Below are 27497 nucleotides of genomic sequence, written 5' to 3' on the forward strand. Positions count from 1 at the left end.
TCCTCTGTTGGTGCTACTATTAAGCAATCATCTACATACTGCAGAAGCGCTGACCCCGGGGTTAAAACAAGAGTCTCCAGACTCCTGCGTCGAGCCTCATTATATATGGTGGGGGACTCACAGTAACCTTGACAAAGTCGCGTGAAGGTATATGATTTTCCTTTGAATGAAAAAACGAACCAGAATTGCCTATCTGGGTGTACCGGTACACTAAAGAAGGGATTTACTAAATCCACAACAGAGAACCATTTACTGTCTGATGGAGTTTGAGCCAATATAGTACAGGGGTGAGGAACATTTGGGGCACGCAGGACAACAGTGGTTTTGACTGCCTGCAGGTCTTGAACAAACCTCCATTCCTCCGGCTCACCGGGAATGTTTGCTTTTTGACCGGAAAAATGGGGGTTCTCACCGGTGAGTTTTCACAGGGGATTATCACCCCAGCCTTTAGGAGGGTTTCAAAGACTGGAGTAATTCCTTCTATAGCTTTGGGTTTTAACAGGTATTGTGCTCTGCAAGCACGATACTCAGACTTTGGGGTTATTCTTATGGGTTTACAGCCTCGTATGAACCCCACATCATGTTTGCCCTTTGCCCACAACTCAGTAGGGACCGTTTTTAACCTTGGGTCCGAGACTTCTACCTTAGGGAACCGCCCGACTACCCTTCTAGGCTCTTCAGGGCTAGCGGGGTTTACCTGGACTGCCCTATCTGCCTGAGTTAGCCAATTTAGTTTCTTCCTATATGTCCGCATATTTGCATTGAACCAGATACCCAGATTGTCCCTGAAGACCCAACCTTCCATTCTTTCTACCTTTAGCATCCATGGTCTAAATCCTGTCACTTGTCGCTGGACGCCTTCGCCAGTGACTTGTGAGGAAAAGAGCCTCGCACATCAAAAAGGTAGGGTCTATTTGCTATCACAGATACTTTAGATAAGTTCATACTGACTGATCACTCCAATAAAATTCACAACTGCTCTGGTTTAACCAATCTCCTGAACTGATCCTTCTCATACGAATTGTCAGGGCCATCATGGTGTATGTGTGCTGTGCAGTGCAGCATGTCCCCAGTAAGAAAATTGGTGTTCATAGGATTAACATGGTTACTTGCTTCCAGGGTGAGTGAATTGCTCACTGAACTTATCGCTCTCTGGCTTAATCGCCACTCATAGACATACATCAAGGGTCATGGGTCATTTTTTACAGCCTGCAAGGTAAATCTTCCTTGTGAATTACATGTTAGCCCGTCGGGTTACTGAGCAAACCTAACATCAGTCTCCCTATGAGATCCTGACCCATTAGATTTAAAAGGACAGAATTCCGATAACAAGAGTGAGAATCAGAATGTTTCCCCATGATTAGTTTTGCACAATAGGGGTGAGAAAAATCTTTCTCGTATCACGATTCCTGATGCACCCATTGTGTTCAGGAACTTTCCACTCATCTTTATTAATGGCGACTCTCTGAACTGGCTTAATTTAAGGACCGAATATGCTGCCCCTGTATCTACCAAAAAGGTAACTGGTGTACCTTCCACATATAACATAGAGGTAGGCATCGACTTATACGAATCGTTGTTATATAGAACATATTGTCCACACTCGTAATCTCAGTGCTCGATATAGAGGTGGGACATGTCTCAGTGCCCATAAGTAGAAGAGATTAGCATAAGTGAGTTTTCGTTGCCAAGCATAAAAGAAAAAGGCTTACCTGTACCTTGTGGGCTGCCCACCTCCACCTCAGCCATCCCCTGTCAGTCACCCTGCTGTCCAGCCTCCAGGGTCAATTGGGACTGTCTCTGTGGGCACTGTCTTGCCCAATGGTCCGTTGCTCCACAAACAAAGCACCCGCCAGATCTACCTCTGCCAGCCCCACTTCCTCTCTCTTTTTCCGCAGCAGCTCCCTCCAATGGCTGGGTGACCATTTGCATCATGATAAGCTGAGCTTTATGTGCTTGCTGTTCCATCTTTAGTTTCCGCGTATCCTTCTCTTGGGCCAGCAATTTTTCAGCATGTATTGCATGCTGTTCTATCAAATTCAGCTTTTCCGTGTCCCAGGTAATATATGTGTCTTTTACCTTTTTCGCTATTTCATCCTTCATTCCATTGATGAAGCTGTTCCTCAGGTGTGCCTCATGCGGCGTGATTTCTGCCACCATTATGTCCGCGGGTGGTGTCAGTCCACTACGGGTGTTATGGACTTCAGTGAGGCGCGTAAGGTACTGGGACACTGTCTCACCTTCCCATTGTTTACACATTGCTATTTTGGTCATGTCCATTTGCACTGGGAATACCTCCCTACAGGCGGTTGCCAGTGCTGCAACCAAAGCATCAAAGTTTCCGTTCTCTTCCCCTTGCGGGTCAGTTGCTCTGGCATGGACATTTACGGCTGGCCATCTATATTTGATTTTGGTGACATCAGCGCCCAGTTTTCATCCCAGGAGACGTCTCATCTCATGTGATATGGGACGGAACTCGGTACAGAACTTTGTCACTTCTTTGGCAAACTTATTACCTCCAACCTCCCGTGGGTCAGGCAACTGCCCATAGGCACCTTCCAAATCCTTCATGGTCCATGGTTGGCGGACCAGCACTGGGTGCCCGTCTGGACCTGCAACTTCAACCATTGGGGCTTGCAAAACTACCTGGTTCGATGATCGTATGCTAAAATCCTCACCGTCTAACTCATCATCCATCGTGGGGTGATTGCGGACAGACCCTGGATGCCTTTTCGTCTTGGAGTGGCCGTTGTCATTTTGAGCTCCTTGCTTCAGTTGGTTGTGGGTACGAACCGGTGATCCAGCAGACCCTGAGGTGGCGGCCGCTGATGTGGAACCTTCGCCAGGCAGATCTCATACGGGGGCTGGAGGTCTCGGAGGGCAGTCATCAAGGTCAGGATCTGGAACAGACTTAAGATACTGTACAGCTTTGTTAGGTTGTTTTCCGTGCGTGTCTGCATGTGCGCTGGTGTTTGTACGCGCGTTTGATCTATCTTTTACTTGAGATTTCCTTTCCCTAATATCAGCCTCAGCCTTCCATATGTTATAAGCACTCCAATTCACAGGTTCTATTTTCCCCTTCATTTCTTCTTCTGTCTCTCTCCTCCAACCTCGACCTCAATACTTCCAACTGCCTTTTACTAAAACCTCCTCCCTCTGGAAAACTACATTCCTTGATCCACAATTCTAACTGCTTTACAGACTCTGGGCTATAATTATTTAACATGTACTGTATTTTTGGTTGACCATTCCAATGCCTCTGTGGGTTCTCTTTTTGTTTGCTCTTGCTGAAGCTCATTTGCAGTGTTACTGGAAAGGTGCTCAGCTCTCTCTCTCTCTCTCTCTTATGTTATCATTATCTTTTTTCCCTTTGACTTGCTTTTACCTCCGGAGGTCCCCTCTCACATTGGACATGTCCGCCTCAATGCCTTGGTTTTTGTAAACCAAGAAACCATGTACCCGGTACATCTTTGGTGAGTCCAACTTTGCCAGTGGTGGTTCCAAGTCTAAAACCACCCTTAAACTTGCTGTCTCTCAAACACTCTAGAAACAGCAATCCTTTCCCTTGAGTTTTGCTCGAATACCACATGAGAGTTCACTGAACCCTCTTCCTGATTCACTTATTCTCTTAGAATGAGTCTCTATATCGGATTACTTAAGACACGACTCTTACCCCACCCTATTCGGTTATAACCCTGGGCCTGGGATGATCCACAGATTCCCAGTCCTCTCATGCAAAGGGGCCAATTCAGCGCTCGTGACTAAGTGAAAGACCTTCAAGGCACTGGCGCCTGCACTTCCTGGGAATCCTCAGAATCTCACTCAGTCGTGGGATCCCGGACAAGCCCCCAAGTTTACTGTCATGGAAATTAAACTGACTCAACTCATATGCTAGCAAGAGCAAAGAAAAAGCTTTATTAGAAACTGCATGCAGGGCCAATGCACTTGGCAGAAATTCCTCGTGTAAGGGCTTCAAACCAGATTCACACATTCTTCTTATATCATTCTTATAACCCCCCCCCCCCCCCCCCCCCCCCTCAAGGACAAGGGCTGGGAACATTCGAGTCCTTGCTTTTTCCATTTCCTTACTGTGGACGTAACTGTCTTTATGTTTTCCTTTGCTCAAATCTGAAATCGACTGCTCAAAAGGCCAGTTAGAATGTTTACAAAGTTCCGCAGAGATAAGCTGTCCCTGGACTGCAGACTTTGGCAAAGTTGCAAAGTGTCAGAAAAGTTTTAAATTTAGTGAAGCGTTCTTTTTCAGATTTCAGAGTAAATGGATTTCAGAGTAAATGTTACTTTTGTTAATTTTCCATTACATAGCCCAACAGGTTTATTTGTAATTACAAGCTTTTGGAGCTCCCCTCCTTCCTCAGGCATGATATGATAGGGAAATATAATTGAATTGAATTTAAAACACAGTATTTATAAGGATAAAGTTACCAACTTGGCAACTAGCTGCCTTTGTTGAATCCTTTAATCAATTAGGAGTTAGACTGCTAATTAAAATGTAAAATCCACATTCCTTTGTTCCTAGATAAGCAAAGATTTCATCAATGTGCAAGATGTGATATCTCAGGTTAGACAATGCACTTTAGTTGTGATGCCCTGCTTCAAACCTGTCTATGTTTTAAGCTGAGGTCCAGTTTTATTTTTTGACAGGAAAGAATCTTGAAAGAAATAATTCCCTTCACAGTGTGTGTGAGTGTGAGAGTGAGAGTGTGTGTGTGTGAGAGAGACAGAGTGTGAGAGAGTGTGTGTGTGAGAGAGAGTGTGTGTGTATGTGAGAGAGTGTGTGTGTGAGAAAATGTGTGTGTGTGAGAGAGTGTGTGTGTGTGAGAGAGAGAGAGAGGGTGTGTGTGTGTGTATGCAAGTGTATGCGTGTGAGCATATATAGTGTGGTAGACATGATTTGGAGATGCCGTGTTGGACTGGGGTGTACAAAGTTAAAAATCACAAAACACTATGTTATAGCCCAACAGGTTTAATTAGAAACACTACCTTTCAGAGCACTGCTCCTTCATCAATTGCATCATTTAAAAGGGATCTGGATGGGTACATGAATAGGAAGGGTTTGGAGGGTGCTAGCAGGTGGGACTAGATTGGGTTGGGATATCTGGTCAGCATGGACGAGTTGACCGAAAGGTCTGTTTCCATGCAGTACATCTCTATGACTGTTTGACTACATCCTGATGTTGTGTGATTTTTAACTAGTGTAGTGATATTACCATAGTGTGACATGAACCCAAGATCATGGTTGTTCTTCGCAGCCTTGAGCACATCAGCGACAACGATGAATACCTTGCCATGACTTTCCCTATGCCTCCACTTCCCACCTTCAAACAACCGCTGAACTTTAAACAGTTTATCGTTTGCAGCAAACTACCCAGCCTTCAGTGCAACATCGGCCATTACATCACATAGAGGCAACCTCTGCAGGACATGTCAGAATATCGACATGGACACTACCTTCACATGTGGGAACATCGCCCACTACGTACATGTGACTTGGCCAATGTCGTCTATTTTATACTCAGCATGCAAGATGCCCCAAGGCATGGTACATTGGCAAGACCATGCAGATGCTTCAACAATGGGTGAATGAACACCCATACAATGATCAACACATGGGGGGGGGGTTCCCCCCAACACATGGTGGGGGGGGGGTTCCCTCCCAGTGGGGGAACACTTCAGTGATCCAGGACATTCAGCCTCCAATCTTTGGGTGAGCGTCCTCCAAGATGGGCTTTGAGATATGCAACAACACAAAATCACTGAGCAGAGGCAGATAGCTATATTCCGTACCCATAAGAATGGTCTCAACCATTATTTTGGGTTCATGTCACGCTACAGGCAACCCCACCACACTATATACTCCAACACACAGACAGACACACTCACCACTCGCACACTTACACAGACCATGTCCCACACACAAATACTCACACATGCACACTCACACTCACATATACACATGCACGCACACTCACACTCTCAAATGCACACACACACATACACACTCTCTCTCTCTCTCATATACACACTAGCATGGATTTTGCATTTTAATCAGCAGTCTACCTTCTAACTGATTAAAGGATTCAGCAGGGGCAGCTAGTTTTAAAGTTGTTAACGTTTTGCTTATAAATACTGTGTCTTATACCTCCCTATCATATCAAGCCTGCAGAAGGAGTGGAGCTCCAAAAGTTTGTAATTTCAAATAAACCTGTTTGGCTATAAACTGGTGTCATTTGATATTTGACCTTGCCACCCAGTCCAACTCTGGCATCTCCACATCATATCGCCAACAGTATTCTGAAGATAAACTTCAGTTGCCTCGACGAATCTGGAAGAGTCCTTCAGTACACCCCAGTTAGGGTGTTCAGAATAGACAAGCAGGAGGCTGGAAGAACACAGCAAGCCAGGCAACATCAGGAGGTGGAGAAGTTGATGTTTCAGGCATAACCCTTCTTCAGGACTGGGAGTGGGTGTGGGGGGAGTTACAGATAAAGGGCGTGGTGGGGGCAGGGTGGTGGGGTGGGGATAGGTGAAGACAGATAGAGGGTATGACCTGGTTGGTCAGTGGGAGGAATTAATCCAGTAGGTGGCTGAGAGGGGGAGGAAGGGAAGGGGAGGGGCTGGGAAAGGAGTTGGGGGATGGGACAGGACACTATTTTAAAGTGGAGAACTCAATATTGAGTCCACTGGGCTGTTAGCTGCCCAAGTGGAAGATGAGGTGTTGCAGTTTGGTTCGTTGTAGCAATGGAGGAGGCTAAGGATGGTCATGTCGCAAAGGGAGTGGGAAGGGGAATTAAAATGTGCGATGACTGGGAGGTCCGGTCACCCCTGTGGGCCCAGCTGAGATGCTTGGCGAACCATTCCCGAAGTTTACATTTGGTCTCCCTGATGTACATTGGGGAGATCAAATGTAAACTTAGGGTACATCTATTCTGGACACCCTAGCTGGTGTGTACTGAAGGGCTCTTCCAGATTTGTCTAGGCGATTGAAGTTCATCTTCAGAATGACTGTTTCGTCCTGTGGTTTCCACAAAATTGTGCATCAGTAGGGTTTGAATTCACAGGAGGAATGATGTGCAGAACTTATGTTCTTTTTGAACAATTCCAGGGAAGAAGAGAAGAAAGAGGGTGATAATGAACATATTACTCACTACAGTGCAGAAAGAGGTCATTTGGCATATCCAGTCTGCACCGTTCCTCCGAACAGCCTTCCAAACAGACACAGTCCTCACCCATTCCCCATAATCCTGCATTTCCTTTGGTCAATCCACCTAACCTACATATCTTTGGACTGTGGGAGAAAACCAGACCACCTAGCGGAAAACCACACAGGTAATGTGCAAACTGCACACAGACTGTTGCCAAAGGCTGGAATATAACCCAGGTGCCTGGCACTGTGATGCAGCAGTGCTAACCATGGAGCCATCATGCTACCTGAGTAGTGCAAAGGCAGCTGCTCATAGTATCCCTGGGACATGAGAGATGCCCTCATTAATACTTAGGTTGCATCATTGGATCAATGCTGTACAACAGCCCACTTTTTACACCACCACTTCCCCTACGAACTGTCACAATGCCAATGAGACACAACTGTCCCACACCAAGCATGCCTTGCAACTTCTTGTCCTGTCATATTCATCATCAACAAATTAAAGGATGATTTGCCATCCAAAAATGAGAATGGAAAAAAATGGGAAAGTGCTACAAAAAAATAAAATTTGTTGTGCTTTAACAAGACAACAATAGGTGGGTTAGTTAGGGATAAATGTCGAATAATAGGGTAGGGGACTGGGTCTGGGTGGGTTACTCTTCAGAGGATCAGTGTAGACCTGTTGGGCCAAATGGCCTGTTTCTACACTGTAAGGATTCTATGGTTGGAATCATACTTACACAAAAGAAGATGGTTGAGGCTATTGGAGGCCATAGGTCATTGCCTTAGGGCGAAATTGCAGGAGTTTCTTACAGAATTATTTAAGATTAACCATCTACAACTGCTTTATCATCTACCATCTACCTTCCTTCCATTGTAAGGTTAGAAATAGGGACTTTCACTGAAGATTACATAATGTTCAGTATCATTGACAACTCTACACATACTGAAGCAGTCAGAGTCCCAGTGCAACAAGATTCAGACAACATCCAAGCTTGGACTGATAAGTCATCATACAAGAACCTGGCATAACCTTATCCAACAAGAGAGAATCTCCCCACCCTCCCTTGATTCTCTTACGGAATCTTGAACGTTCATTAACTTTTCTTGGAATCAACCCAAGTGGTATGCCACAGTCTCACACCTTTTAGCATTCTAGCTATCCTTGGAGATGTCAATTACGTGGGAATTTCTCAATTAGCTGTTGGCTAATCAATCTTCCAATTTAAAAAAAAAACGAAATCATGAGCATGGATGCTTCAGTTCAAGCCTGGGCTTCACGACCTTTGGAGAGATTTGAACATCAGGAACACCCCTGGTTCCCAGTTAGCCTCAATGCTCCTTTAGCTTCTTTAACGTGTGGGTCTCACAATAATTCCTAGCTCCTATTAAACATTTCTTCCTTCAAGCTTACCAGCTGTTGGCTCTTTTCTGACACAATGGTTCTTTGAGGGCCACTGTTTTTTTCCCTTAGGAGACTGAAAATTAACAGCTCGCTTTCTGTTAGCAAACACCGAAAGTTTAAATTAAATGAAAGAGGATTCTGACCAATGTTCCATTGAATTATCATCTGTGTGGCAACATGATACATGTGGCCTATTCCCAGGTTATGACGTGGTTTCATCGAATTCCTACAGCATGGAATCAGGCCATTCAGCCCACTGCATCCAGACCTACCCTCTGGAGAGCATCCCACCCAAAGTCGCCCTATCCATGCGACCCTGCACCTCTCAGTAACATGCACATCTTTCAACTGTGGGGGGGAAACCAGATGACCCAGAGGAAGCCCACACAGACACAGGGCGAATGTGCAAACTTCACACACACAGGCGCCCAAGGCAGAAATCAAATGAGGGACCCTGACCCTGTGAGGCAACAGTGCTAACCAATGAGCCACTGTGCTGCCAGTTGAATTAACTACCTGTCAAATCCAAAGTTTTGTTGATTTTTAGAAAGCATACGAATAAAGTGTTTTTCTAACAAGGAGAAGACAATGTATTCTTGACTTACTGGCACCATTGCTAAGTTAAGAGCAAGATTCCTACTGTTTATGCTCTTGCCTTTCAAATTCTAAGCTCTTAAGTCAATGTTGTCAACGCGTTTTGATTTCTAATTGCTTTCGTTTTTCTTTAAATCCTTTTAACTTAGTGTTACAGCCTAGTTAAGTGGATAAATTCATCCTTGTCTGTCCTGCTCTTTCACTGACCACAACAATGTCTGCATTTTAAAAAGAAAGTGATATTTATAATTTTATATATTATCAGTATCAGAAACAAGTCAGCTAGATTCCTTTTAGTTAACAAGTTAAGAACTAGTTTGTGAATTTTAAAAAGACTCAAGCAAAGATGCAAGAATTATTAGAAAAGGCTTTAAAAAAATCACAACCACCTCTGCAAAATATTATCTTGCAAATACTTTGACCAGGTAACAGATAAATTTAAGAAAAAGACTGAATAAAATTTGCTCCAAATGCCGATCTTCTGCTGAATTCACTTCACACACAAACTATTGGTACTGGAGTTTCTTCCTAGATCTGTAATGGCTGATTGAAAGTATTTATCCGGAGACAGAGGTGTTTATTTTTATTTATTTATTTATTCCTATTTATCCTCTAACATTCCTCGACTTATGGTGATGAGGTCTCCCAGTGAATTTTCAACTCACCAACTTAGATAACAGAGGTTTCAGAGAAAGAGCAAGAGCAGGGAGATAGTGGCAGGGAAGGCTGATGCAGCCACGGCAATTTCCTTCTTTTTATCTGTGTTCATGGCCTATATTTTAGATTCACAACCTGGGTCTCTCTCTGAAAGTGTAACAGATTCATTGACTTCATTCAAGCAGATTTTGTACTTTTCAAACACAATATTTTTGCTGTCGTAGCCAATTTGTTCTTTTGAAAATGTCAAAATATATGTCAAGCTAATATCATTAGTATTTCAGAGAATACATCTTCAACACAGTACATTGAAAAATTCAAATTTCCAAATTAAAGGTTATAATGTCAAAGTTAAAGCTCTGAAACAAATGAATCTTGAACCAGATTTTTGTCTCAACTTGATCACAATTTTTAAAAAATCATAATGGAATTGTGCATCTGACATTAAGTATATCATTTGTAATTGGTTACCCTCCTTGTAGTTCTATATCTTAACTAATACCTATATTACAAGGAGGCCACCATGTCTCACACACATAAGTTACTCTCAGAATTTGTTTTAAAAATTGAATATATATTAACATTAGTATCTTTGAAGAACAACCTTAGCTCTTGTGTTTAAATTGGTTTGCTGCCTATCTGAAGCTTGATAATCATAAATCTCATTCTTAACATTTCCATTGTGCTGGCAGCCTTGGTACAAGTAATGAACTGCTGCCAGTAATAATTAATGTTAAAATTTATTTCAATCAGATTTGCATCCTCAAGCAATTTGGCAGAGCTGTTTTTTTAGCCCCTCAGGAAACATTTGAATTTATTATTGATTATTTTTTAACATTGATTTAAACACTTCAGAATATGTAGATCATATCCACTTAAATCATAATGATAAAAGTGAATGTTACTTTTACTCTCATATATTAGTTTGATCAATGTGTCTATGGAAATGTGGTAAGCCAGAGCTGTTTGCTGCCATAACGTTGTGTATGAGCAGCTGTTGTAAAATGGTTTCAGTAAAGTTACTGATGGGTGTAAGAAAAAATTATATTTCTTTCAATAATGTTCAGAGACGTAATAGTGGTGTAGGCAAACAGACAGACACAGTCACCTCATTTCAAATTGGCTAAGTGCAGACATTTGGATTTTCCACCCAAGATATGAAAAAATATTTACTTCATTTAATTTCCTGCACAGATGGACCTTTATGATCATCTTTCTGCAACCTCTACACTTGCTAAAGGTGTAACCAAATGAATAGAATACATTTGGGAGAAAGGTTCATTCAAATGGTTTTAAGTGTCAGGTTTTGTGATTTGTGAACTGCCCTTGCCCATTGCCAGTGAGACAGTCAGCAATCAGAATCTGTGTTGCCTCATCGCTTCAGTGTTTTCTGTGTGCAATCCATGCTGCGGGGCTGGCTGAATTCACAATGCGTCCTAACAGCGTGGGAAGCTAGCATGAACACCAAATAGCCTCCAGCTCCTTATGGTAAATGTGCCCTCTGAAAGGGAGACTGCATTGAATTAAATTGAATTCTGTTAAATTACTCAAAATAGGGAATAGATATAAAATAGCAAGGCAGAGAGAGGATATCACATATCACAGATATGGTACTAGAGGATGTGGTCATGGGGATGAACAGGATTTGTGGTGGCCTGGAGCCTGTTAACAACTGCCTCACTGAAAATATATGAGCAGGTGATCAGGGATGTCAGCTCCTAGAGTCTTGCCCAAGGAGTTGCAGCAGTGCTGAAAGAAACTGAACGACCTCACACAGAAAGTCAAGGTTATTAAATATATCTTCACAGTACACCATCTATCCACCACATCAGCAAACCCTTAAGCTGTTCAAGACACCACCTTCATCACCAGCCCAGCAATTGTCCCTAGCTATCATAACTCAGACACAAAATTCAAATACTTTACCTTAACACCACAGACATTCCATTGCTTTCAGTCTCACATCGATCTTTTATTGCCTTCATATAACTTCAGGTATTCAGCTATGGCAGCCACTTCACCTGAAATCAGTGCAACATAATTGCTGATACAAAACAAAATCTGAAAGAACTGCGGGTGCTGTAAATCAGAAACAAAAACAGAAGTTGCTGGAAAAGTTCAGCAGGTCTGGCAGCACCTGTAGTGAGAAATTATCAGGTCCAATGACCCTCCCTCCGTTCTGGTACACTGCCTTCTTTCTTACTTGAGAAAGTGGCACAAAATACAAATTAATAATATATTTTGAACAGCTGATGCTGCAAGTACATATCCTTGGTACCCAACTTGTCACAGTCTGCCAACATGAAAATGGCTCACTTATTTATACTGTTTTCTATTTGTCAGCCAATTATTAATCCATGCGAGCATTTTATCTCTGATACCATGGCCTTTAATCTTTCTAAACAGCCTCCTGTGAAGGACTTTATCAAATGTAATCTGAAAGTATACATCTGTGAGTGATCCTTTATTGATTCTGTCAGTAACATCTTCAAAAAGCTCTAACTATTAATCAAAAATGATTTCCCATTTGTGAATCCATGCTGACTATGCCCAAATGGATCATAATCAAATAGTGTCAATTTATCCCATTCTTTTTAATAGATTCTAGCATTTTCTCTACTACTGAAATGAGGCTAAGAGGTATATAGTTCCCTGTTTGCTCTCTCATTCCCTTCTTAACTAGAAGGGTGATAATTGCTACTTTCAAATCCTCAAGAATCATTCCAGAGTCTGTAGAATTTTGGATGAATAATCTCCAATACATTGACTATCTCATTACTGCTTCCTTCAAAGTTCAGGGATGAAAACCATCAGATTCTGAGGAATTAACAACTTCCAGTCCCATTAATTTCTCTTGTATAATCATCTTGATAATGCTAAATTCCGTCAACTTCTGCTTAGGCACTTGGAACTCTAACTCTGGGAGATTTCTTGCATCTTGCTCCATGAAAAGACACAAAGTAATCATTAAGGTTGACAGCCATTTCTCTACTCCCCATCATAAACTATCCTGGCTCTGCCTTTAATGGATCCACATTTGTTTTAGTCAGATGTTTCCTGTCAAGGATCTGTAGAAGCTTTTGCAACCTGTTTTTGCATTTCTTTTTTGCCAGATTGCTTCATATTCTATTCTTCCATTCCTTATCAGTTTCTTGGTCCTCCTATTTTTGTGTTTTATAATCCTTCCAATCTTCAGAATTACTGCTATTTCTGGAAAATTCATAGGCCTTTTCTTTTAAACTTTGCAATAATGAACCTTCTTTGTTAGCCATGGTTGATTGACCCTTTTCAAGTTTTCATACCTTGAAGGAATGTGAAGTTGCTGTATACCATGTAATAGATCTTTAAAGACTATCCATTGCCTATGTACAGTCATGTCTTTTAATGTGTTTTCAATCTATTTCAGCCAACCTGTGCATTATGCCTTCATAATTTCCTTTATTTAAATGTCTTTCTTGAGAATGAACTATCTCACTTTAAAACATAATGTAAAATTCTATCATATTGTAGTCACTCATCCCTAAAGGTTCTTTGACAATTAGTTCATAAATTAGTCCTTTTTCATTACAAAATACTGGTTCTAAAATAGCATGTCCTCTAGTTGGCAGACGAAAATTGGACTTCTTCAGAAAAAAATTGCAAATTTGACCTTTCATGAACTGAACAGCATCTCCAGGAAACACATATGCATAGATACTGGCACACACATATGCAAATGCTGTATGGCTTGGGAACTGCTTTTGTTCAGTTGGAAATCAATTTGTAAGGTCCCAGAGACAGCAATGTAATCGTAGGCAGATAGTCAGATTCTGTGATACTGTTCGAGAGATAAATATTACTCAGCAGACAGGGTTACTTCTCAGGATCATCTTAAAAATAACTGCCATAGAATTCCTGCACTCCTGACAATGACAAAATCTCCCTTTAATAGCTCATTAAAAGAAAGATGAAACCTTCACCAGTGTAGCTCTTTCTCACAATTGTCTGACTCAGCAGGTGGAATGTTCTTGCTTCTCTTGCAAAGTTTAGAGGTGGCAAGAGCATTTAATTAGTGAGATGATGTGTGCTTGAATTTTTGAGTCTCTATCAGAATTAAGAAAGGTGGAAGAAGGCGCATGCTTAAACATCCCACCCCACCTCATACTGAAGCCCTTAAGTAGACAATCAATGACCAATTAAAGACCACATTTCTCAGTCACTGATATTAACCCAGTGGTAGATAGGTCTGCCAACTTGCGATGTGGATGGCAGGTAAAACTATGTGGCCTGCTTGTGGTCTCCCTTGCTGGAGGTATGGGGGCCTCATTCAATGGCACTGTAGCCTCACTAAGGACACAACATTATAGAAAGGATGCCAGCTAAGAGCTAACTACCCTTTGATCCATCTGCATTACTGATCCTCCTACACCTGGCGATCCAGACCCATGAACTCCCTCCACCCATTGATCATCCATAGCCTGGATTGCACCTCCATCCCTAACCTCCACTAGGTGTCATTCTGGCAGCAACCAGAGTCTTCTATTCAAAAGAGCTGTCAACCCCTGAGTCACACTAATCACTGGTAGGCCTTCCCAAAGGACACAACGTGGATCCCTTGCTAGCTCTTCAGCCAGCTGATCAGACCCCTGATACCGCCACCAACTTCAGCCAAGAGGTGGCAGAACAATCAACTGAGCCACAGCTCACACTTACAGATTAAATAACATCCAGACAGGATCTGCAAGCAGTGAAACATCAAACACAAGTACAGGTTGTTCTCCTATAACACTGTAGTTGCATTCCAGTGAAATCTCGCTTAATAGAAAATCATTTAATAGAAACACAGAGAAATCTCGATTATCCAGCATACGATTATCTGAATACTGGATTATCCGGCAAATTCACAAGGTCCCAATGTTCAGCTAAACTATGTTATCCAGCATTCATTATCCGGAATTCGATTAACCAAACGAAATACTGCCTGCCCGTGTCCTTGGGATAACTGAGGTTCCTCTGTAATGGAGTCTTTGGGAAAAGTGGGGTTGGGGCTGACCTGCAAAAACTATCACTCACAATCACTCAAAAATCACCCAAAAGTCTAACGCAGAGTATAACACAGCCTGAATGAAGGTTGAAATCATATTTATTAACAAAACAAAAGTAAATTTCACACAGTACATTTAAAAAATGTACGAAATCTGCTCTCTATACTGTACCTCTCACAGAAAGCTGCTCTGTCAGCAGCTGACATCGGTGCATGTGCTGTACAGCATGAGATTTCAGAGATTTCAGTGTAGACACCGGCTCATGTGCACAACGAAGTGTGTGAACTGACCCCTGCTGGAATCGCGTTATTGCAAATTAAGGTAAGTGTTTTCGAAAATACCATTCCCTAATTCTTCAGCGATGGTATAGCCAAATTGCACTGCTGAAACAGGTCTTATCCGAGAATTACGTGGAGACTAAATCACAGGAGCCAGATAATGAAAGTGCCAGTTCACCAGAGGATGTGTTCACATGTGAGTTCTGCAGCAGAGGTCTCAGTTGAGGAAGGCTACAGAAGAAAGCGGATAAATATGCATTAAAAATACTTGCAGTCAAAGCCAAGCAGTGTGGAGGATTCTGGCACCAACATGTGACAGGCCTTTGCTAAGAGATCAGATTCCAATCTTTTCACTGTGGAAGTGATGACCAACTCCATTCACTCTCTTGTGGATGCAACATGATGCATGATCTAACGGCTGATGTTGCAACTTCTACTGCAGTACCAGCATCAGCACCAGCCACTCAAATGTGAGTATTCAGTGGAAGCATCCATCATGACCACGGGTTATTTGGTGCAGAGTGGCTCAGAAATCTAGCAATCTATCCTCCTAAGAATTACTAAAATTACTGACATTTGGTCCCAGAGGAAAGACATGCTTTTATGGAGCATGAGTTGGGAGTGTGATGAAATCTTCCCACTTGTCTGGGCAAGTGCAAATCCAGCAACACTTCAGAAGCTCAACACCTTCCAATATAAAACACTCTGCTTGATTGGCACCATAGTCAGAAACCCTCAACACCAACACTCAGTAGCAGCAGTGTGTTCTCTTCGGAAGGCAACTTTCACCCTTCAATGCTGGCCATCTACCAATGTACTTGCTGTTTCCTGTCAGCCAGCAAAACCAGACTGCAGCAGACCATATTCTGATGATAAAAGAATGAAAGAACTGCAGATGCTGTAAATCAGAAACAAAAACAGAAGTTGCTGGAAAAGCTCAGCAGGTTTGGCAGCATCTGTGAAGAAAAATCAGGGTTAATGTTTTGGGATGGTGACCTTTCCTCAGAACTGATGGTAGCTAGGAAAATGATGGCCTATATGCAAAAGATAGAATGGGGGAAGGGGGTAATGAGTAAACAATAGGTGGGGATAGAGCCCAAAGAGAGAGAAGAATTAATATTTGAGTTCTTTGAGAAAGTGACCAAACAGGTGGATGAGGGAAAAGTGGCTGATGTGATGTATATGGATTTCTGTAAGGTGTTTAATAAGATTCCCCATGATAGGCTATTGCATAAAATACGGAGGCATAGAATTGAGGGTGATTTAGCGGTTTGGATCAGAAATTAGCTAGCTGAAAGAAGGCAGATGGTGGTGGTTGATGGGAAATGTTCATTCTGAAGTTCAGTTACTAGTGGTGTACCGCAAGGATCTGTTTTGGGCCACTGCTGTTTGTCATTTTTATAAGTTACCTGGATGAGGGTATAGAAGGATGGGTTAGTAAATTTGCAGATGACACTAAGATCGGTACAGTAGTGGATAGTGCAGAAGGATGTTGTAAGTTTCAGAGGGACACAGATAAGCTCTAGAGCTGGGCTGAGAGGTGGCAAATAGAGGTTGATGCAGAAAAGTGTGAGGTGTTTCACTTTGGAAGGAGTAACAGGAATAAAAAAGTACTGGGCTAATGGTAAGTTTCTTGGTAGTGTTGATGAGCACAGAGATCTTTGTGTCCATGTACATAGATCCTTGAGAGTTGTCACCCAGGTTGATAGGGTTGTTAAGAAGGCAGACGGTGTGTTAGCTTTTATTGGTAGAGGGATTGAGTTTCGGTACCATGAGGTCATGCTGCAGCTGTACAAAGCTTTGGTCTGGCCGCACTTGGAGTATTGCGTACAGTTCTGATCAAAAGGATGTGGAAGCTTTGAAAGGGCTCAGAAGAGATTTACTAGGATGTTGTCTGGTATAGAGGGAAGGTCTTACAAGGAAAGGCTGAGGGACTTGAGGCTGGTTTCATTAGAGAGAAGATTGAGAGGTGATTTAATTGAAACATATAAGATAATCAGAGGGTTAGATAGGATGGACAATGACAGCCTTTTTCCGCAGATGGTAATGACTAGCACGAGGGGACATAGCTTTAAATTGAGGGGTGATAGATCTAGGACAGATGTCAGAGATAGTTTCTTTACTCAGAGAGTAGTAGGGACGTGGAATGCACTGCCTGCAACTGGAGTAGACTCACCAACTTTAAGGGCATTTAAATGGTCATTGGATAAACATATGGATGAAAATGGAATAGTATAGGTTAGATGGGCTTCAGATTAGTTTCACAAGGTCGGCGCAACATTGAGGGCCAAAGGGCCTGTAATGTGCTGTAATGTTTTTCTTATTGAGCTATTTTTCTTTACCTTATTTATTAAATATAACTAACTCTCATTGAATAGTGAACCACATGCAAAAATAGACAACAAACTTTGAGATAGAGTCATAAAGATACACAACATGGAAACAGACCTTTCAGTCCAATTTGTCCATAATGACCAGGTATCCTAAATTAATCTAGTCACATTTGCCAGCATTTGCCCCATATCCCTTTAAGCCCTTCCTATTCATAAACCCATCCAGATGCCTCGTAAATGCTGTAATTGTACCAGCCTCCACCATTTCCTCTGGCAGCTCTTTTCATACACGCACCACTGTTGTGTGAAAAAGTTGCCCCTTAGGTCCCTTTTAAATCTTTCCCCTCTCACCTTAAACCTGAGCCCTCTAGTTTGGGACTCCCCTACCCTGGGGAAAAGACCTTGGCTAATTATCCTATACATGCCCCTCATGAGTTTATATACTTCAATAAGGTCACCCCTCAGCCTCCAACGCTTCAGGGAAAAAAAGGCCCAGCCTGTTCAGTCTCTCCCTGTAGCTCAAACCCACCAACCCTGGCAACATCCTTGTAAATCTTTTCTGAACCCTTTCACAACAACTTTCCTGTATCAGGAAGTCAGAATTGAATGCAGTATTCCAAAAGTGGCCAAACCAATGTTCTATACAGCTGCAATATAACATCCCAACTCCTATACTCAATGCACTGACCGTTAAAGGAAAACATACTAAATGATTTCACTATCCTACCTCGCTGCAACTTCACTTTCAAGGAACTATGCACTCCACACTTTCTTGGAATGATCTGACAATGTCATTGCATGGTGAGTGACACATTTCAAAGAGAACCTTCTTACTAAAGAATAGTGGTCTTACATTATTCATCACTGAGTTTCAAGGTGGAAAATTATTTCCTGAGAATGCTTGAGGGATATGGTATAAATGGCCTCCTGCTGAGACCCCTTCTTTTCTTTCCTCTTCAAGCAATTCCCCCCACATGACCTTTTTCATCCTCAAAATCATGCTGTATTTCAAGGCAATGCCAAATGCAACCACATCTGTGAGCAATTCCGTCATGCAGTAGCTTTAACATCAGCAAAAAGCTGCATCTTCTGTCACACCATTCCCTTTAAGTATTTTGAGTCAACCTGTTCAGATATGCTATGACACATCTCCAGCACAGGCTGGGACGTCATTACCATTGTGCCAAGAAAGCCCTCAGTATAAGCGTTTGCTCCCTGAGTTGGCATTGGACCCTGACTGAGTGTGAAAACACTGAATCCCAAACACTAGACCACCCATGAGGCCATGACTCCCAGTATACTGGTTCAACTTGAAGTAACTTTACAAAGGATCACACACGAGTAAAATCACAGCAACAGCCAGAAGGAGCCAAACAACAACTGGACTGTGAGCACTTAATGATCCTTTTAGTAAAGCTGGTGGGAGATCCTTCCTACCATTTTGGGATAAATAGCCAGAGCAGTGGAACTTCAATCAGTCGGGATTAAAATGAAATTTGTAATCCCTGATACATGTAATTTGTGCGCAACTTTGTTCACAATACTTCAGAAAGCTGAAAAATATATTGATGGGGGGAGAAACGGCAACATACCCTAAAGTGCGAAAGGGAAAGCTGTGAGGAAAGAATAAACTGAAGTGATTAACAATCAAAGTCCTAGTTCTGCAGGGGCTTTTGTTCCATTAGCCCTTAAATCTACTTTAATTTGTATTGCTACGCGGTATTATTTAGGGATGACAGCACTTTGCTGAATGCATCTAGCAACTGCTGATTTGTTTGAGTCAGCCTTGTGAGCAAACATTCAAACAAAGCAGATCACCATGTAATTGCAGACTACCACATCAACAAATCGTGGTGTCTTCTAAAGACTGAATAGAAACATTCAATCATAGATCTCATGTTGTGATTTGATGACAACAAAATATTCCCAAGGAAGTGAATGGATAAATGTTTGGAATTTGAGCTCCCAACACAGTTCTTCATGTAGTGAATTTGGTGACATGTTTATTTTGAATGGATGGATAATCACATCAGGCACTCTGAGCTCCTTGCTTGAATACCCAAATGTTCACTTTTGTGAAATTAATTTGTAAAATCTATCCAACAGCATTAGGAAAAGGGAATATATAAAATAATGAGAAACAATAATGCAAATTTACTCCTTATTCTTTCCCTTCTGGATGGTCAGAGATTGGACATACAATCTCACTGAAGACTCAAGACATTTATTCAGTGAAAATTGCTGAAGATATTTGAATTTCCAAACGGCAATTCCTGACCTCCCTGTGACCCTTTAAAAGCAATTTCAGGGATAGAATTGGAAACTTTGTACAGTTCTGTCATCTCTAACCTGTGTAATTACCAGGAAATGTTAGACATGAAAATCATCGTCTGACCCCTGGGTAGCTGTGCAACTGATCTGCCAAGCTCCCTGACTTTACCCACTCCCTACAATGTGACCTTTCTGGACCCAGACCCTCAACCATGCAACTAACCTCCTGACCCTTTGATTCCCCAGGCTCCCCTACTCAAATGTGACAAACCTCCATCACTTGACACTTCCCTGGAACCACCACTACTATCCTCCAAATTTCCCAATTCCTCTCCCCCAACCCCAACCTGACTAGACACACTACTCTACTCCCCTAAACCTCCCCACACTCTTCCCACTCATCCAGCACCCTCTCTAATTCAACCTGATTCTACCCCACAGTTTGACTCCTCCATCCAACGTGACCAAACTCCACCATCCGACTCCTTGATCCCCAAATCTCCCTCAAAGGTACCTGACACTGATCAACCCCTCCATGAACTGCACTCCTCCAAACTCCTCACTAGCTAACTTAATTCCTCACCCCAGAAGCTCCCACAACCTCTGATTTGCTACTCAACCAAATCTGAATAGACCCCATCTCAACTTCTATGACCCTATAATTCTCCCAGGCACATCAACTCCCCCCTGACTCCTACATTACCTGACAAACCCCAAACCTAATTACCCATATATCCTATATCCCTGTCTGTCTTCTGGCCAACCAACCAAAAGGCCACATTCTCACTTGCCTCTTTACCCTCCAAACACCCTACCAACCTGCCACACTACTCGCCTCCCAACCTGCTGCTATTCAGCCTACTTAACCAATTATCTTACTCAAATCCATTCACTAGCACATGGAAAAGTTGTTTAAATATTCCAAACCTTTACAAAGTATTAATGAACACTTCCTAAATTATGGACACAAGTCCATAAGCCCATAAAAATGGAATGTGGCCTGTATTCCCACAATGTTCCTGCAAGGAAGGATTCTTTTATTAGATGCTCTCACATTTCTGAAGAATCTGGGCTGGGATAGCTCAGACACTTGTAGAATTTCTTTTGGCAGAAAACAGGGTGGGTAGAGCAGTCATCTGATGGTCATTGTCATTCCTGAAGATTTGAGCGAACATAATGATTTGCAAATCACAGGGATGAGTAAGGAAGCAATTACCCAGCATTCACTGGAAACCCAAAATTAAAACATGAAGTAAGTGCTGAACACTGAAAGTTGAGTGCTCCTACCGTGTTCCAATGAATCTCAAACTCAAGGATAGCACCTCATCTTTCAATTAGGCACTACATGGGTTTTTCATATTTAGCATAGAGTTTCATATACAAATCTCTGTCTCCTCCTTGTCGGACAGCTGTTGCTTTTTCCAGTTAAACCTCTTCTAAAAGATCCATCTTTTGTTTGATAACTTGCATCATTTCCATCCTCTTTTACCTTGTATCGCTCTTGCCTTCCAACCCACCCCAGGAACTTCCCTTTTATTCCTTTCCTCTTCCACTGCCCCTGTATATATTGGTTCTATCTCTAACTTTTTTGGTTCTGTTAAAAAGTGTCTTGCTGCTGCCAGACCTCATGTACACTTCCAGCATTTTCTCTTATGCATGAAACCACACATGTGGCTTTGGACAGCCATCTTGACTGGTGACCTTTTTAAGAACACATCCTCTGCTTACTCTTTTCATTATGATGTAATCACCAAGTTGTACTGAATTGTCCAGTGTGGGAGGGAGAAGCTGGAGATCCACCAAACTAGAAAGAGGAAGAATAACTACTGCAATGAATTTCTGCCCTGTACAAACTACCTTACTTGCCTGATAAGATGGTGATGGAGTAGGACACTCCAGTCGGAGCTCCTCTGCTCTGCCTGCTCTTTTTTTCTCCTTCTCTCCTCCCTTCTCTCTCTGCCTCACAGAGAGCGGCCAGAGTGGGAATGCCACTGGCTGGAGCGGGAATGCCAGCGGCCGGAGTGAGAATGCCAGCAGCTGGAGCAGGAATTCCAGCCGTCGGAGTGAGAATGCCAGCAGCTGGAGCAGGAATGCCAGCAGCCCGATTGGGAATGCCAGCAGCTGAAGCAGGAATTCCAGCAGCCGGAGCGGGAATGCCAGCAGCCGGAGCGGGAATGCCGGCGGCCGGAGCAGGAATTCCAGCAGCCAGAGTGGGAATGCCAGCAGCAGGAGTGGGAATGCCAGCGGCCGGAGCGGGAAAGCCAGCAGCCGCAGTGGGAATGTCAGAGGCCAGAGCGGGAATGCTAGTGGCCAGAGCAGGGGCACCATCAACCAGCAGCCAGAGTGGCAACACAAGCAACCAGTGGCAGGGATAGCGTCCCAGTGTGGAGCATGGCAACAATCAGAGATCATACCATGTGGAGACCCCCCCTGCATTGGTCTGCTGTGGAAAACCATTTGACAGAGACTGGGATTTTGTCTTTTTAACTTTGCTTCTTGTTTTTTCTGACCTACAGTCATACTGTGTTTAGCTAATGTAACTTCTTTTTCTTCATTTAGCTATTCTATAACGAAGGATTGGACTTAGGTAACATTGTACCTAAGATGGTGCTTTAATTGGTGACTGACAAATTTTTCACTGTATTCATTTAGAGTCATAGAGATGTACAGCACGGAAACAGACTCTTCGGTGCAACTCATCCATGCTCACCATGTATCCTAAACTAATCTAGTCCCATTTGCCAGCACCCGGCCCAAATCCTTCTAAACTTTCCTATTCGTATAACATCCTGATGCCTTCTAAATGTTGCAATTGTACCAGCCTCCACTACCTCTTCTGGCAGCTCATTCCTCACACACACAGCCCTCTGTAGGAAAAAGTTGCCTTTTAGGTCTCTTTTATATCTTTCCCCTCTCACCCTAAACCTATGCCCTCTAGTTCTGGACTCTGCCACCCCAGGGAAAAGACTTTCTACATTTATCCTATCCATGCCCGTCATGAATTTATAAACCTCTATAAGGTCACCCCTCAGCGTCCGATGCTCCAGGGAAAAGAGCCCCAGTCTATTCAACCTCTCCCTATAGCTCAAATCCTTCAACCCTGGCAACCTCCTGGTAAATCTTTTCAGAACCCGTTCAAGTTTCTCAACATCCTTCCGATAGGAAGGAGACCGGAATTGCAATTAGAATAGTTAGGAGGTTGTTTTTGACCAACAATGGTGCAATGTGCCCAAGGCTGTTCACTGTTCAGTTACTCTCTATGACTCTATTTTATTTGAAATAATTAGTGATTAGTAATAATTAGTAATAATTCAAAATGACACAGTTCTGTTTAACAATTTTAAACTTTAAAATTCAGTTTTACATCTTGTCTTTGTGAGATTGTCAGCCCTTGAATTCCTGCTGCCACTCCTGTACAATAACTACAAGGCTGATGTATCAATGCAGCCTTGTGTCAGAAGGCACAACATTGTATAAGCTTCAACAGCAGTGGTAAATGTAGCATGCTTCCTTTTTAAAAGCTTCTAAGTACTTTCATTACCAACACATCAATTTAAATATTAAGCTCACTAACTCCTGATCTGACAACCATTAAATATTTCCTCTTCAATTTCTATTGGGCTAATTAAATGAGGTAATGTCTCATTGCCAAAAACACATTAAAATTATTTTCACTTTTCATGACTGTTCAAAAACTAAGTTTTGATTGCAAAATTCCTTAGCATTGTCAGACCCCATCTCTCAGCTCTCCTGTTACTGAAATTGTTTTCATGCTATTGTCAACTGCAAATACAGTGACTCCAAAGCTCTCATTTCTGGCCTCACAACTCCAAAATTTTTAATTTGTGTGAAACATCGCTACATATATCCTGTTCTTTTCATGCCTCATATCTGTTCACTGACATCCTTACTTTCTATCGCCAAGTATAATAAAATTAATATACACATCTTTAAATTCTACTATGGACTCTCTTACCCTAGCTCAGTAATCTTTCCTGTCCATCCATTCACTCCACTGTAGGCCACATGGCTTTCAGCAAATGACATTTACATTTTAAAATTCTCTAACGATACATCTCGTCCTCCCACTCTTGCTTTAAAACAGTTCTCAAACCCCATTTCTTAAAACAGAACATCTACTCACCTCTATTACTTCCTCCCCTCCCAAATTTGGCACTGGTTTTATCATGTCAACCGGTGGAGCCCCTATAGGATATTAGGACAATGCAGCACAATGGCCAGGGTGGCTCAGTGGTTACCACTGCTGCATCACAGCACCAGGGACCTGGATTCAATTCCATCCTCAGGTGTGGAGTTTCCACGTTCTCCCTTATCTGCATGGTGCTCTGGTTTCCTCTCACAGTCCAAAAATGTGCAGGCAAGGTGGTTTAGCCATGGGAAATGCAGGGTAACAGGGATAGGGGTCTGGATGGGATTCAGAGGGTTGGTGTGGACTTGATGGGCTGAATGGCCTGCTTCCACAATGTAGGGATTCTATGATTATTTATAACTAATGACACTATAAATTCAATTTTGAAGAGGGCACATATGGTTAGATACTATCTTGGATATCTTGAGTAGATCTGTCACCACCGAACAATCTTGTTTGTCTTACTGATGCCAAGTGGGGTGGATGTCCACACAATGTCCAAGACAAAAACTTGGTTAATCTTCTTGAAAAGTAAATAGATTTATTACATATTTCTTGAGAGCTGATTGTATTGCTTTTAAGATCCATGGTTGTCTATTGTGAGATATCAGACTCCATCTAAGAGTAAGTATACATTGCTACTTTGGCTTTCTGTTGTTAATAATAAGAACAACAACTCAGGAACCAGTAAAGGCACATGGAAAAGTTGTTAGCTCCTCCTTGGAACAGTACTTTATATCTTCATGGACGGAAGTTATCTTGATGTCAGTTAACCCTTTCCTATACTAACTGCCTCAAACAATAGTAGGAAAAGGGCAGAGAAGAAGCCCAACATGCCATCCTGTTTACACCCAAGAGTGATGCATGCTTTAAGAGCACCCCTCTCCCCATCAACACTCCTCACCAAGGCTTACCTCCACAGATCCTCCTTATCTCCTCATTTTTCCACTACTCTGAATCCCACTTTCCCCTCCTGCTGTGAGACTTCCTGCAGTTACCTAATCTTGAACTCCTGCAGTTCGAATCTCGAGACTGCTTGTAGTCCCAATCCTGGCCACCACTGAAGCTGATGCTGACACTGCTGAGACTTGACAGCTGCCAGTCATTCAGATTGGTTAGGTGTTCTATGAGGCAGGACCTCCAGTTGAAGGACAGGCGAAAGTCCTTTCTCCACCATGGGACATTAAATGGCTGTGAAACTGCATCTCCACTGTCTCAGAAGGTAAGGAACCTTTCATAAAATAAATTATTTTTTAAATGTACTTGTTAAGAATATTTAGGCTCTGAATGCAAGTATTTCAAATTAAGAATAAGCACAGCAGGTCAGGCAACATCTGAGGAGCAGGAGAGTCATTCTGATGACAGGTCCTGCCTGAAATGTCGACTGTCGTGCTCCTCAGATGCTGCCTGACCTGCTGTGCTTTTTACAGGCCCACACTCTATCTATTCTGACTCTTCAGCATCTGCAGCCCTGCCTATTTCCTAGTATTTCAGATTATCCCCTTCATGTGACTCTGAAGTTCCTATAGAGACTCTGGAGTACATCATGGAACATTGCCTCAGAGGGGATTAGCAAGAAGCCTAAAATATATCCATGCTATTCGACTAGAAACTTTGGCCTGTGCATCAATATAAATACAGATATTAATAGTTGATTTGGCTTGTGCTGCTAACACATGAATGAATTTCAGCTGGTCTGGCAGCATCTGTGCAGGAAAAGCAGCGTTAAAATGTTAACTGCTTTCTCTCCACAGATGCTGCCAGACCTGTTGAGTTTTCCCAGCAATTTCTATTTTTGCTTCTCATTTCCAGAGTCCGCAGTTCTTTATGTTTTTTATATGAATGAAGTTGACAGATTATTCAGCTGCATTGCATGTTAGGCCACTGAGATTGAATTTACTGAACTTTATAGACATAACAATGACAGGAATCCATTTAGATCACTGTCTATGTCCTTGAGGGCACAGTAAGTAACTGCGTCAGTAATGAGCAGTATCTCCAGAGTTCCTGGCTTTGCAAGTTTTGCTACAAAATAAAACAAGTAAAAAGCATTTTTTTTAAGGAAAATACCAACGAACTCTTTCCATTTTTAATGCCTCTCCAGGGTTTTGTAAACCCTGAAGTGCATTAAGGAAGGAAGAAACCATGTGAGGTGAGGAATGCTGGGTTTGCACACCTTGGGCACAGAACCTATTTTAATCTTGTTTCATCTGTGGGTGAAGGGATCAGTGTGGCCAATTCGCAGTGCTCCTAAATTTCCAGCCAATGATTATAAAACTCATTAAATTGGAAGCACACTTAATAATCCATGCTGAATTCTCAGCCCTTGTCAAGCAAATTTGTGTACAAACATGCCCCCCTAATCTGGTGTTTGTTTTTAAAGTTCTTGTTAATGATCAGTGATGGGAAAATTATGCACAGTTACATAGCACTGGAAATTCTTCAAAAAGTTCCTCAATAATAAATCAAGTTCCTTTACTGCTGCTGGATCAAATCCTGAAACTCCCTTCCCAACAGGGGTCAGTAGCTGTGTTACTCAGATTAGCAATAACAGAGGTTAGTATGACCACAAAGGACCTATTAATGCATCATATAAAAGTTCTAGGCAATACATGTGGTGAATAATGCAGTCCAAGGTAGGAGTCGAGAGTGTGGTGCTGGAAAAGTACAGCAGGTTAGGCAGCATCCGATGAGCAGGAGAATCGATGTTTCGGGCATAAGCCCTTCATCAGGAATGAGGCTTGTGGGCCGGGGGGAATGAGAGATAAATGGGAGGGAAGTGGGTCTAGGGGGAAGGTAGCTGGAAATGCAATACCATCCCCCCAGCCCCAACCCTCCCATTTATCTCCCAGTCCCCTCTGGCCCACAAGCCTCATTCTTGATGAATGGCTTATGCCTGAAACATTGATTTTCCTGCTCCTCAGATGCTGCCTGACCTGCTGTACCTTTCCAGCACCACAATCTGGACTCCGATCTCCAGCATCTGCAATCCTCACTTTCTCCCAGGAATCAATATTTCAGAGTCATAGAAATGTACAGCATGGAAACAGATCCTTCGGTCCAACTCATCCATGCTGACCAGACATCCTAAGTTAATTTAGTTCCATTTCCCAGCACCTGGCCATATTCTTCTAAACCCTTCCTATTCTTATACCCATCCAGGTGCCTTTTAAATGTTGAAATTGTACCAGCCTCCACCACCTCCTCTGGCAGCTAGTTCCATACATATACCACCCTGTGCATGAAAATGTTGCCCCTCAGGTCCCTTTTATATCTTTCCCCTCTCCTCCTACACCTATGCCCTCTAGCTTTGGACTCCCCTATCCTGGAGAAAAGAACTTGCCTGTTCTCCCTATCCATGCGCCTCATGATTTTATAAAACCTCTATAAGGTCACCCACCAACTCTGGCAACATCCTTGTAAATCTTTTCTGAACTCTTTCAAGTTTAACAACAAAGTGGCCTAACCAATATTCTGTACAGCGGTAACATGGTCTCCCAGTGCACTGACCAATAGAGACAAGCATACCAAATGTTGTCTTCACTATCTTATCTATCTATGACTCCAGTGTTAGTATATTCATGGAGTGTGGGCATCACCCATTTCTAATTGCTCTTGAA

Source organism: Chiloscyllium plagiosum, chromosome 29 (assembly GCF_004010195.1).
Source record: "Chiloscyllium plagiosum isolate BGI_BamShark_2017 chromosome 29, ASM401019v2, whole genome shotgun sequence".
NCBI classification, from domain to species: Eukaryota; Metazoa; Chordata; class Chondrichthyes; order Orectolobiformes; family Hemiscylliidae; genus Chiloscyllium; species Chiloscyllium plagiosum.